This window comes from Lissotriton vulgaris, chromosome 12 (assembly GCF_964263255.1).
Source record: "Lissotriton vulgaris chromosome 12, aLisVul1.2, whole genome shotgun sequence".
Taxonomy (NCBI): domain Eukaryota; kingdom Metazoa; phylum Chordata; class Amphibia; order Caudata; family Salamandridae; genus Lissotriton; species Lissotriton vulgaris.
Window position 1 is genome coordinate 443991261 of NC_141700.1, and position 14440 is coordinate 444005700.

The window sequence follows — 14440 nt, forward strand, 5'->3', positions numbered from 1 at the left end:
ATCTCCTGTTTACTAGACAGGCGCTTTAACCAGCTAAGCCACAGCACCCACTTGATTCTTAAATTTGAAACACTTTTCTTTATGGTGTTCAAGAGAATATTGCTTTTTCACTTTCATATTCTTTTCTAAGTTCACACACTTCTCTACTCAAACACTTAAGATGAATGAAGACTCTTCACTTATTCAAAAACACCTCTCTAATTTGAAGTTTACCCTATTCATATCATTTTAAAATATACTTTGCTGAAGAATGGATTAGTTGAATTCAACAATAGAGTGATCAGTCACCTCTATCGTGTTCTTTGTCATTTTCTTTTCCCTATTTCAGTCAATGCATTCCTACAAAAATCTTCACAATACCAAGCATTTTATTCAATTTTTAAGATAACTTATGCTAAAGTTCATAGAACCAGATGTTTATACTTAAATTGTATTCAACACTTGTTTGATGAAAATTATTCGGAAAGCATGGAGAAAACAGTTAAATGCTGCTGAGCTTTGAACTCAGGATTTCTTGTTTACGAGACAGGCGCTTTACCCACTAAGCCACAGCACCAACATTAATAGTAAGAAATGCATAAATAATTCATTGTTGATGATGAAAATGTGTTTCCTGCTATAAATTCTTCTTTATATGTATTGTAATCTTAAACACGAAAACATACTCAATCACTACGCAAGTATTAATATGTTTTAATAAACAGGTACTCCTATAAAACCCAATTTCATTTCTTGAATTCTTTAAAAGAAAAAATCATGAAGGTATTAATATTGCTCAAATCTAGGTAGAAATTTCATCTACGTCTTTCTCATAGATATGTATTTTTTTCATTTGGCAATAACAGTATTCATTCTATAATCTTGAAAATACTTGTGTTTTTATAAGGTTTAAGATGATCTGTTCAACAGTAAGATGAATCAGACTTTTATATTTTAATTGTATCGGAATAAGACCTAATGAAAATGATTTGTTATATAACAATGAGAAAAGCAAGGCGCTGCTGAGATTTGAACTCAGGATCTCCTTTTTACTAAACAGGTGCTATAACCAGCTTAGCCACAGCACCCACTTGATTCTTTAATTTGAAACACTTTTCTTTATGGTTTTCAAGAGAATATTGCTTTTTCACTTTCATATTCTTTTCTAAGTTCACACACTCCTCTACTCAAACACTTAAGATGAATGAAGACTCTTCACTTATTCAAAAACACCTCTCTAATTTGAAGTTTACCCTATTCATATCATTTTAAAATATACCTTGCTGAAGAATGGATTAGTTAAATTCAACAATAGAGTGATCATTCACCTCTATCTTGTTCTTTGTCATGTTCTTTTCCCTATTTCAGTCAATGCATTCCTACAAAAATCTTCACAATACCAAGCATTTTATTTAATTTTTAAGATAACTTATTCTAAAGTTCATGGAACCAGATGTTTATTCTTAAATTGTATTCAACACTTGTTTGATGTAAATTATTCGGAAAGCATGGAGAAAACAGTTAGGTGATGCTGAGATTCGAACTCATGATTTCCTGTTTATGAGACAGGCGCTTTAACCACTAAGCCACAGCACCAACGTTAATAGTAAAAAATGCATAAATAATTAATTGTTGATGATGAAAATGTGTTTTCTGCTATAAATTCTTCTTTATATGTATTGTAATCTTAAACACGAAAAGATACTCAATCACTACGCAAGGATTAATATGTTTTAATAAACAGGTACTCTTATAAAACCCAATTCCATTTCTTGAATTCTTTACAATTTTTTTCATGAAGGTATTAATATTGCTCAAATCTAGGTAGAAATTTCATCTACGTCTTTCTCATAGATATATAATTTTTTCATTTTGCAATAACAGTATTCATTCTATAATCTTGAAAATACTTGGGTTTTTAGAAGGTTTAAGATGATCTGTTCAACAGTAAGATGAATCAGACTTTTATATTTTAATTGTATCGGAATAAGACCTAATGAAAATGATTTGTTATATAACAATGAGAAAAGCAAGGCGCTGCTGAGAGTTGAACTCAGGATCTCCTGTTTACTAAACAGGCGCTTTAACCAGCTAAGCCACATCACCCACTTGATTCTTATGTCTGAAACACTTTTCTTTATGGTGTTCAAGAGAATATTGCTTTTTCACTTTCATATTCTTTTCTAAGTTCACACACTTCTCTACTCATGAACTTAAGATGAATGAAGACTCTTCACTTATTCAAAAATACCTCTCTAATTTGAAGTTTACCCTATTCATATCATTTTAAAATATACCTTGCTGAAGAATGGATTAGTTGAATTCAACAATAGAGTGATCATTCACCTCTATCTTGTTCTTTGTCATTTTCTTTTCCCTATTTCAATCAATGCATTCCTACAAAAATCTTCACAATACCAAGTATTTTATTTAATTTTTAAGATAACTTATTCTAAAGTTCATAGAACCAGTTGTTTATACTTAAATTGTACTCAACACTTGTTTGATGAAAATTATTCGGAAAGCATGAAGAAAACAGTTAAATGCTGCTGAGATTTGAACTCAGGATTTCCTGTTTACGAGACAGGAGCTTTAACCACTAAGCCACAGCACCAACGGTACTAGTAAAAAATGCATAAATAATTTATTGTTGATGATGAAAATGTAATTTCTGCTATAAATTATTCTTTATATGTATTGTAATCTTAAACACGAAAAGATACTCAATCCTACGCAAGGATTCATATGTTTTAATAAACAGGTACTCTTATAAAACCCAATTTCATTTCTTGAATTCTTTACAATTTTTTTTCATGAAGGTAATAATATTGCTCCAATCTAGGTAGACATTTCATCTACGTCTTTCTCATAGATATGTATTTTTTTCATTTTGCAATAACATTATTCATTCTATAATCTTGAAAATACTTGGGTTTTTATAAGGTTTAAGATGATCTGTTCAACAGTAAAATGAATCAGATTTTTATATTTTAATTGTATTGGAATAAGACCTACTGAAAATGATTTGTTATATAACAATGAGAAAAGCAAGGCACGGCTGAGAGTTGAACTCAGGATCTCCTGTTTACTAGACAGGCGCTTTAACCAGCTAAGCCACAGCACCCACTTGATTCTTAAATTTGAAACACTTTTCTTTATGGTGTTCAAGAGAATATTGCTTTTTCACTTTCATATTCTTTTCTAAGTTCACACACTTCTCTACTCAAACACTTAAGATGAATGAAGACTCTTCACTTATTCAAAAACACCTCTCTAATTTGAAGTTTACCCTATTCATATCATTTTAAAATATACTTTGCTGAAGAATTGATTAGTTGAATTCAACAATAGAGTGATCAGTCACCTCTATCGTGTTCTTTGTCATTTTCTTTGCCCTATTTCAGTCAATGCAGTCCTACAAAAATCTTCACAATACCAAGCATTTTATTCAATTTTTAAGATAACTTATGCTAAAGTTCATAGAACCAGATGTTTATACTTAAATTGTATTCAACACTTGTTTGATGAAAATTATTCGGAAAGCATGGAGAAAACAGTTAAATGCTGCTGAGATTTGAACTCAAGATTTCCTGTTTACGAGACAGGAGCTTTAACCACTAAGCCACAGCACCAACGGTAATAGTAAAAAATGCATAAAGAATTTATTGTTGATGATGAAAATGTGTTTTCTGCTATAAATTCTTCTTCATATGTATTGTAATCTTAAACATGAAAAGATACTCAATCACTACGCAAGGATTCATATGTTTTAATAAACAGGTACTCTTATTAAAACCCAATTTCATTTCTTGAATTCTTTACAATTTTTTTTCATGAAGGTAATAATATTGCTCCAATCTAGGTAGACATTTCATCTACGTCTTTCTCATAGATATGTATTTTTTTCATTTTGCAATAACAGTATTCATTCTATAATCTTGAAAATACTTGTGTTTTTATAAGGTTTAAGATGATCTGTTCAACAGTAAGATGAATCAGACTTTTATATTTTAATTGTATCGGAATAAGACCTAATGAAAATGACTTGTTATATAACAATGAGAAAAGCAAGGCGCTGCTGAGATTTGAACTCAGGATCTCCTTTTTACTAAACAGGTGCTATAACCAGCTTAGCCACAGCACCCACTTGATTCTTTATTTTGAAACACTTTTCTTTATGGTGTTCAAGAGAATATTGCTTTTTCACTTTCATATTCTTTTCTAAGTTCACACACTTCTCTACTCAAACACTTAAGATGAATGAAGACTCTTCACTTATTCAAAAACACCTCTCTAATTTGAAGTTTACCCTATTCATATCATTTTAAAATATACCTTGCTGAAGAATGGATTAGTTGAATTCAACAATAGAGTGATCATTCACCTCTATCTTGTTCTTTGTCATTTTCTTTTCCCTATTTCAGTCAATGCATTCCTACAAAAATCTTCACAATACCAAGCATTTTATTTAATTTTTAAGATAACTTATTCTAAAGTTCATGGAACCAGATGTTTATTCTTAAATTGTATTCAACACTTGTTTGATGTAAATTATTCGGAAAGCATGGAGAAAACAGTTAGGTGATGCTGAGATTCGAACTCATGATTTCCTGTTTATGAGACAGGCGCTTTAACCACTCAGCCACAGCACCAACGTTAATAGTAAAAAATGCATAAATAATTCATTGTTGATGATGAAAATGTGTTTTCTGCTATAAATTCTTCTTCATATGTATTGTAATCTTAAACACGAAAAGATACTCAATCACTACGCAAGGATTAATATGTTTTAATAAACAGGTACTCGTATAAAACCCAATTTCATTTCTTGAATTCTTTACAATTTTTTTTCATGAAGGTATTAATATTGCTCAAATCTAGGTAGAAATTTCATCTACGTCTTTCTCATAGATATATAATTTTTTCATTTTGCAATAACAGTATTCATTCTATAATCTTGAAAATACTTGGGTTTTTAGAAGGTTTAAGATGATCTGTTCAACAGTAAGATGAATCAGACTTTTATATTTTAATTGTATCGGAATAAGACCTAATGAAAATGATTTGTTATATAACAATGAGAAAAGCAAGGCGCTGCTGAGAGTTGAACTCAGGATCTCCTTTTTACTAAACAGGCGCTTTATACAAGTAAACCACAGCACCCACTTGATTCTTAATTTTGAAACACTTTTCTTTATGGTGTTCAAGAGAATATTGCTTTTTCACTTTCATATTCTTTTCTAAGTTCACACACTTCTCTACTCATGAACTTAAGATGAATGAAGACTCTTCACTTATTCAAAAACACCTCTCTAATTTGAAGTTTACCCTATTCATATCATTTTAAAATATACCTTGCTGAAGAATGGATTAGTTGAATTCAACAATAGAGTGATCATTCACCTCTATCTTGTTCTTTGTCATTTTCTTTTCCCTATTTCAATCAATGCATTCCTACAAAAATCTTCACAATACCAAGTATTTTATTTAATTTTTAAGATAACTTATTCTAAAGTTCATAGAACCAGTTGTTTATACTTAAATTGTATTCAACACTTGTTTGATGAAAATTATTCGGAAAGCATGGAGAAAACAGTTAAATGCTGCTGAGATTTGAACTCAAGATTTCCTGTTTACGAGACAGGAGCTTTAACCACTAAGCCACAGCACCAACGGTAATAGTAAAAAATGCATAAAGAATTTATTGTTGATGATGAAAATGTAATTTCTGCTATAAATTCTTCTTTATATGTATTGTAATCTTAAACACGAAAAGATACTCAATCACTACGCAATGATTCAACTGTTTTAATAAACAGGTACTCTTATAAAACCCAATTTCATTTCTTGAATTCTTTACAATTTTTTTTCATGAAGGTAATAATATTGCTCCAATCTAGGTAGACATTTCATCTACGTCTTTCTCATAGATATGTATTTTTTTCATTTTGCAATAACAGTATTCATTCTATAATCTTGAAAATACTTGGGTTTTTATAAGGTTAAAGATGATCTGTTCAACAGTAAGATGAATCAGACTTTTATATTTTAATTGTATCGGAATAAGACCTAATGAAAATGATGTGTTATATAACAATGAGAAAAGCAAGGTACTGCTGAGAGTTGAACTCAGGATCTCCTGTTTACTAGACAGGCGCTTTAACCAGCTAAGCCACAGCACCCACTTGATTCTTAATTTTGAAACACTTTTCTTTATGGTGTTCAAGAGAATATTGCTTTTTCACTTTCATATTCTTTTCTAAGTTCAAACACTTCTCTACTCAAACACTTAAGATGAATGAAGACTCTTCACTTATTCAAAAACACCTCTCTAATTTGAAGTTTACCCTATTCATATCATTTTAAAATATACCTTGCTGAAGAATAGATTAGTTGAATTCAACAATAGAGTGATCAGTCACCTCTATCTTGTTCTTTGTCATTTTCTTTTCCCTATTTCAGTCAATGCATTCCTACAAAAATCTTCACAATACCAAGCATTTTATTCAATTTTTAAGATAACTTATGCTAAAGTTCATAGAACCAGATGTTTATACTTAAATTGTATTCAACACTTGTTTGATGAAAATTATTCGGAAAGCATGGAGAAAACAGTTAAATGCTGCTGAGCTTTGAACTCAGGATTTCTTGTTTACGAGACAGGCGCTTTAACCACTAAGCCACAGCACCAACGTTAATAGTAAGAAATGCATAAATAATTCATTGTTGATGATGAAAATGTGTTTCCTGCTATAAATTCTTCTTTATATGTATTGTAATCTTAAACACGAAAACATACTCAATCACTACGCAAGTATTAATATGTTTTAATAAACAGGTACTCTTATAAAACCCAATTTCATTTCTTGAATTCTTTAAAAAAAAATCATGAAGGTATTAATATTGCTCAAATCTAGGTAGAAATTTCATCTACGTCTTTCTCATAGATATGTATTTTTTTCATTTGGCAATAACAGTATTCATTCTATAATCTTGAAAATACTTGTGTTTTTATAAGGTTTAAGATGATCTGTTCAACAGTAAGATGAATCAGACTTTTATATTTTAATTGTATCGGAATAAGACCTAATGAAAATGATTTGTTATATAACAATGAGAAAAGCAAGGCGCTGCTGAGATTTGAACTCAGGATCTCCTTTTTACTAAACAGGTGCTATAACCAGCTTAGCCACAGCACTCACTTGATTCTTTATTTTGAAACACTTTTCTTTATGGTGTTCAAGAGAATATTGCTTTTTCACTTTCATATTCTTTTCTAAGTTCACACACTTCTCTACTCAAACACTTAAGATGAATGAAGACTCTTCACTTATTCAAAAACACCTCTCTAATTTGAAGTTTACCCTATTCATATCATTTTAAAATATACCTTGCTGAAGAATGGATTAGTTGAATTCAACAATAGAGTGATCATTCACCTCTATCTTGTTCTTTGTCATTTTCTTTTCCCTATTTCAGTCAATGCATTCCTACAAAAATCTTCACAATACCAAGCATTTTATTTAATTTTTAAGATAACTTATTCTAAAGTTCATGGAACCAGATGTTTATTCTTAAATTGTATTCAACACTTGTTTGATGTAAATTATTCGGAAAGCATGGAGAAAACAGTTAGGTGATGCTGAGATTCGAACTCATGATTTCCTGTTTATGAGACAGGCGCTTTAACCACTAAGCCACAGCACCAACGTTAATAGTAAAAAATGCATAAATAATTCATTGTTGATGATGAAAATGTGTTTTCTGCTATAAATTCTTCTTTATATGTATTGTAATCTTAAACACGAAAAGATACTCAATCACTACGCAAGGATTAATATGTTTTAATAAACAGGTACTCTTATAAAACCCAATTTCATGTCTTGAATTCTTTACAATTTTTTTTCATGAAGGTATTAATATTGCTCAAATCTAGGTAGAAATTTCATCTACGTCTTTCTCATAGATATATAATTTTTTCATTTTGCAATAACAGTATTCATTCTATATTCTTGAAAATACTTGGGTTTTTAGAAGGTTTAAGATGATCTGTTCAACAGTAAGATGAATCAGACTTTTATATTTTAATTGTATCGGAATAAGACCTAATGAAAATGATTTGTTATATAACAATGAGAAAAGCAAGGCGCTGCTGAGAGTTGAACTCAGGATCTCCTTTTTACTAAACAGGCGCTTTAACCAGCTAAGCCACAGCACCCACTTGATTCTTAATTTTGAAACACTTTTCTTTATGGTGTTCAAGAGAATATTGCTTTTTCACTTTCATATTCTTTTCTAAGTTCACACACTTCTCTACTCATGAACTTAAGATGAATGAAGACTCTTCACTTATTCAAAAACACCTCTCTAATTTGAAGTTTACACTATTCATATCATTTTAAAATATACCTTGCTGAAGAATGGATTAGTTGAATTCAACTATAGAGTGATCATTCACCTCTATCTTGTTCTTTGTCATTTTCTTTTCCCTATTTCAATCAATGCATTCCTACAAAAATCTTCACAATACCAAGTATTTTATTTAATTTTTAAGATAACTTATTCTAAAGTTCATAGAACCAGTTGTTTATACTTAAATTGTATTCAACACTTGTTTGATGAAAATTATTCGGAAAGCATGAAGAAAACAGTTAAATGCTGCTGAGATTTGAACTCAGGATTTCCTGTTTACGAGACAGGAGCTTTAACCACTAAGCCACAGCACAAACGGTACTAGTAAAAAATGCATAAATAATTTATTGTTGATGATGAAAATGTAATTTCTGCTATAAATACTTCTTTATATGTATTGTAATCTTAAACACGAAAAGATACTCAATCACTACGCAAGGATTCATATGTTTTAATAAACAGGTACTCTTATAAAACCCAATTTCATTTCTTGAATTCTTTACAAATTTTTTTCATGAAGGTAATAATATTGCTCCAATCTAGGTAGACATTTCATCTACGTCTTTCTCATAGATATGTATTTTTTTCATTTTGCAATAACAGTATTCATTCTATAATCTTGAAAATACTTGGGTTTTTATAAGGTTAAAGATGATCTGTTCAACAGTAAGATGAATCAGACTTTTATATTTTAATTGTATTGGAATAAGACCTAATGAAAATGATGTGTTATATAACAATGAGAAAAGCAAGGCACTGCTGAGAGTTGAACTCAGGATCTCCTGTTTACTAGACAGGCGCTTTAACCAGCTAAGCCACAGCACCCACTTGATTCTTAAATTTGAAACACTTTTCTTTATGGTGTTCAAGAGAATATTGCTTTTTCACTTTCATATTCTTTTCTAAGTTCAAACACTTCTCTACTCAAACACTTAAGATGAATGAAGACTCTTCACTTATTCAAAAACACCTCTCTAATTTGAAGTTTACCCTATTCATATCATTTTAAAATATACCTTGCTGAAGAATGGATTAGTTGAATTCAACAATAGAGTGATCATTCACCTCTATCTTGTTCTTTGTCATTTTCTTTTCCCTATTTCAGTCAATGCATTCCTACAAAAATCTTCACAATACCAAGCATTTTATTTAATTTTTAAGATAACTTATTCTAAAGTTCATAGAACCAGATGTTTATACTTAAATTGTATTCAACACTTGTTTGATGAAAATTATTCGGAAAGCATGGAGAAAACAGTTCAATGCTGCTGAGATTTGAACTCAAGATTTCCTGTTTACGAGACAGGAGCTTTAACCACTAAGCCACAGCACCAACGGTAATAGTAAAAAATGCATAAAGAATTTATTGTTGATGATGAAAATGTGTTTTCTGCTATAAATTCTTCTTTATATGTACTGTAATCTTAAACATGAAAAGATACTCAATCACTACGCAAGGATTCATATGTTTTAATAAACAGGTACTCTTATAAAACCCAATTTCATTTCTTGAATTCTTTACAATTTTTTTTCATGAAGGTAATAATATTGCTCCAATCTAGGTAGACATTTCATCTACGTCTTTCTCATAGATATGTATTTTTTTCATTTTGCAATAACAGTATTCATTCTATAATCTTGAAAATACTTGGGTTTTTATAAGGTTTAAGATGATCTGTTCAACAGTAAGATGAATCAGACTTCACATTTTAATTGTATAGGAATAAGACCTACTGAAAATGATTTGTTATATAACAATGAGAAAAGCAAGGCACGGCTGAGAGGTGAACTCAGGATCTCCTGTTTACTAGACAGGCGCTTTAACCAGCTAAGCCACAGCACCCACTTGATTCTTAAATTTGAAACACTTTTCTTTATGGTGTTCAAGAGAATATTGCTTTTTCACTTTCATATTCTTTTCTAAGTTCACACACTTCTCTACTCAAACACTTAAGATGAATGAAGACTCTTCACTTATTCAAAAACACCTCTCTAATTTGAAGTTTACCCTATTCATATCATTTTAAAATATACTTTGCTGAAGAATGGATTAGTTGAATTCAACAATAGAGTGATCAGTCACCTCTATCTTGTTCTTTGTCATTTTCTTTTCCCTATTTCAGTCAATGCATTCCTACAAAAATCTTCACAATACCAAGCATTTTATTCAATTTTTAAGATAACTTATGCTAAAGTTCATAGAACCAGATGTTTATACTTAAATTGTATTCAACACTTGTTTGATGAAAATTATTCGGAAAGCATGGAGAAAACAGTTAAATGCTGCTGAGCTTTGAACTCAGGATTTCTTGTTTATGAGACAGGCGCTTTAACCACTAAGCCACAGCACCAACGTTAATAGTAAGAAATGCATAAATAATTCATTGTTGATGATGAAAATGTGTTTCCTGCTATAAATTCTTCTTTATATGTATTGTAATCTTAAACACGAAAACATACTCAATCACTACGCAAGTATTAATATGTTTTAATAAACAGGTACTCTTATAAAACCCAATTTCATTTCTTGAATTCTTTAAAAAAAAAATCATGAAGGTATTAATATTGCTCAAATCTAGGTAGAAATTTCATCTACGTCTTTCTCATAGATATGTATTTTTTTCATTTGGCAATAACAGTATTCATTCTATAATCTTGAAAATACTTGTGTTTTTATAAGGTTTAAGATGATCTGTTCAACAGTAAGATGAATCAGACTTTTATATTTTAATTGTATCGGAATAAGACCTAATGAAAATGATTTGTTATATAACAATGAGAAAAGCAAGGCGCTGCTGAGATTTGAACTCAGGATCTCCTTTTTACTAAACAGGTGCTATAACCAGCTTAGCCACAGCACCCACTAGATTCTTTATTTTGAAACACTTTTCTTTATGGTGTTCAAGAGAATATTGCTTTTTCACTTTCATATTCTTTTCTAAGTTCACACACTTCTCTACTCAAACACTTAAGATGAATGAAGACTCTTCACTTATTCAAAAACACCTCTCTAATTTGAAGTTTACCCTATTCATATCATTTTAAAATATACCTTGCTGAAGAATGGATTAGTTGAATTCAACAATAGAGTGATCATTCACCTCTATCTTGTTCTTTGTCATTTTCTTTTCCCTATTTCAGTCAATGCCTTCCTACAAGAATCTTCACAATACCAAGCATTTTATTTAATTTTTAAGATAACTTATTCTAAAGTTCATGGAACCAGATGTTTATTCTTAAATTGCATTCAACACTTGTTTGATGTAAATTATTCGGAAAGCATGGAGAAAACAGTTAGGTGATGCTGAGATTCGTACTCATGATTTCCTGTTTATGAGACAGGCGCTTTAACCACTAAGCCACAGCACCAACGTTAATAGTAAAAAATGCATAAATAATTCATTGTTGATGATGAAAATGTGTTTTTCTGCTATAAATTCTTCTTTATATGTATTGTAATCTTAAACACGAAAAGATACTCAATCACTACGCAAGGATTAATATGTTTTAATAAACAGGTACTCTTATAAAACCCAATTTCATTTATTGAATTCTTTACAATTTTTTTTATGAAGGTATTAATATTGCTCAAATCTAGGTAGAAATTTCATCTACGTCTTTCTCATAGATATATAATTTTTTCATTTTGCAATAACAGTATTCATTCTATAATCTTGAAAATACTTGGGTTTTTAGAAGGTTTAAGATGATCTGTTCAACAGTAAGATGAATCAGACTTTTATATTTTAATTGTATCGGAATAAGACCTAATGAAAATGATTTGTTATATAACAATGAGAAAAGCAAGGCGCTGTTGAGAGTTGAACTCAGGATCTCCTTTTTACTAAACAGGCGCTTTAACCAGCTAAGCCACAGCACCCACTTGATTCTTAATTTTGAAACACTTTTCTTTATGGTGTTCAAGAGAATATTGCTTTTTCACTTTCATATTCTTTTCTAAGTTCACACACTTCTCTACTCATGAACTTAAGATGAATGAAGACTCTTCACTTATTCAAAAACACCTCTCTAATTTGAAGTTTACCCTATTCATATCATTTTAAAATATACCTTGCTGAAGAATGGATTAGTTGAATTCAACAATAGAGTGATCATTCACCTCTATCTTGTTCTTTGTCATTTTCTTTTCCCTATTTCAGTCAATGCATTCCTACAAAAATCTTCACAATACCAAGCATTTTATTTAATTTTTAAGATAACTTATTCTAAAGTTCATAGAACCAGATGTTTATACTTAAATTGTATTCAACACTTGTTTGATGAAAATTATTCGGAAAGCATGGAGGAAACAGTTAAATGCTGCTGAGATTTGAACTCAAGATTTCCTGTTTACGAGACAGGAGCTTTAACCACTAAGCCACAGCACCAACGGTAATAGTAAAAAATGCATAAAGAATTTATTGTTGATGATGAAAATGTGTTTTCTGCTATAAATTCTTCTTTATATGTATTGTAATCTTAAACATGAAAAGATACTCAATCACTACGCAAGGATTCATATGTTTTAATAAACAGGTACTCTTATAAAACCCAATTTCATTTCTTGAATTCTTTACAATTTTTTTTCATGAAGGTAATAATATTGCTCCAATCTAGGTAGACATTTCATCTACGTCTTTCTCATAGATATGTATTTTTTTCATTTTGCAATAACAGTATTCATTCTATAATCTTGAAAATAGTTGGGTTTTTATAAGGTTTAAGATGATCTGTTCAACAGTAAGATGAGTCAGACTTTATATTTTAATTGTATAGGAATAAGACCTAATGAAAATGATTTGTTATATAACAATGAGAAAAGCAAGGCACGGCTGAGAGTTGAACTCAGGATCTCCTGTTTACTAGACAGGCGCTTTAACCAGCTAAGCCACAGCACCCACTTGATTCTTAAATTTGAAACACTTTTCTTTATGGTGTTCAAGAGAATATTGCTTTTTCACTTTCATATTCTTTTCTAAGTTCACACACTTCTCTACTCAAACACTTAAGATGAATGAAGACTCTTCACTTATTCAAAAACACCTCTCTAATTTGAAGTTTACCCTATTCATATCATTTTAAAATATACTTTGCTGAAGAATGGATTAGTTGAATTCAACAATAGAGTGATCAGTCACCTCTATCGTGTTCTTTGCCATTTTCTTTTCCCTATTTCAGTCAAAGCATTCCTACAAAAATCTTCACAATACCAAGCATTTTATTCAATTTTTAATATAACTTATGCTAAAGTTCATAGAACCAGATGTTTATACTTAAATTGTATTCAACACTTGTTTGATGAAAATTATTCGGAAAGCATGGAGAAAACAGTTAAATGCTGCTGAGCTTTGAACTCAGGATTTCTTGTTTACGAGACAGGCGCTTTACCCACTAAGCCACAGCACCAACATTAATAGTAAGAAATGCATAAATAATTCATTGTTGATGATGAAAATGTGTTTCCTGCTATAAATTCTTCTTTATATGTATTGTAATCTTAAACACGGAAACATACTCAATCACTACGCAAGTATTAATATGTTTTAATAAACAGGTACTCTTATAAAACCCATTTTCATTTCTTGAATTCTTTAAAAGAAAAAATCATGAAGGTATTAATATTGCTCAAATCTAGGTAGAAATTTCATCTACGTCTTTCTCATAGATATGTATTTTTTTTCATTTGGCAATAACAGTATTCATTCTATAATCTTGAAAATACTTGTGTTTTTATAAGGTTTAAGATGATCTGTTCAACAGTAAGATGAATCAGACTTTTATATTTTAATTGTATCGGAATAAGACCTAATGAAAATGATTTGTTATATAACAATGAGAAAAGCAAGGCGCTGCTGAGATTTGAACTCAGGATCTCCTTTTTACTAAACAGGTGCTATAACCAGCTTAGCCACAGCACTCACTTGATTCTTTATTTTGAAACACTTTTCTTTATGGTGTTCAAGAGAATATTGCTTTTTCATTTTCATATTCTTTTCTAAGTTCACACACTTCTCTACTCAAACACTTAAGATGAATGAAGACTCTTCAC

The 14440-nt window shown here is 30.1% G+C and overlaps 3 non-coding genes across 3 annotated transcripts; all 3 read right to left on the reverse strand.

The window, feature by feature from the left end:
* Positions 1-2520: 2520 nt before the first annotated feature.
* On the reverse strand, positions 2521-2593 carry TRNAT-CGU (transfer RNA threonine (anticodon CGU)). The gene has a single exon. It is a non-coding gene; the product is annotated as a tRNA-Thr (tRNA).
* A 3494-nt stretch (positions 2594-6087) lies between these two features.
* On the reverse strand, positions 6088-6161 carry TRNAT-AGU (transfer RNA threonine (anticodon AGU)). Its single transcript has one exon. It is a non-coding gene; the product is annotated as a tRNA-Thr (tRNA).
* A 2981-nt stretch (positions 6162-9142) lies between these two features.
* On the reverse strand, positions 9143-9216 carry TRNAT-AGU (transfer RNA threonine (anticodon AGU)). The gene has a single exon. It is a non-coding gene; the product is annotated as a tRNA-Thr (tRNA).
* Positions 9217-14440: the final 5224 nt, after the last annotated feature.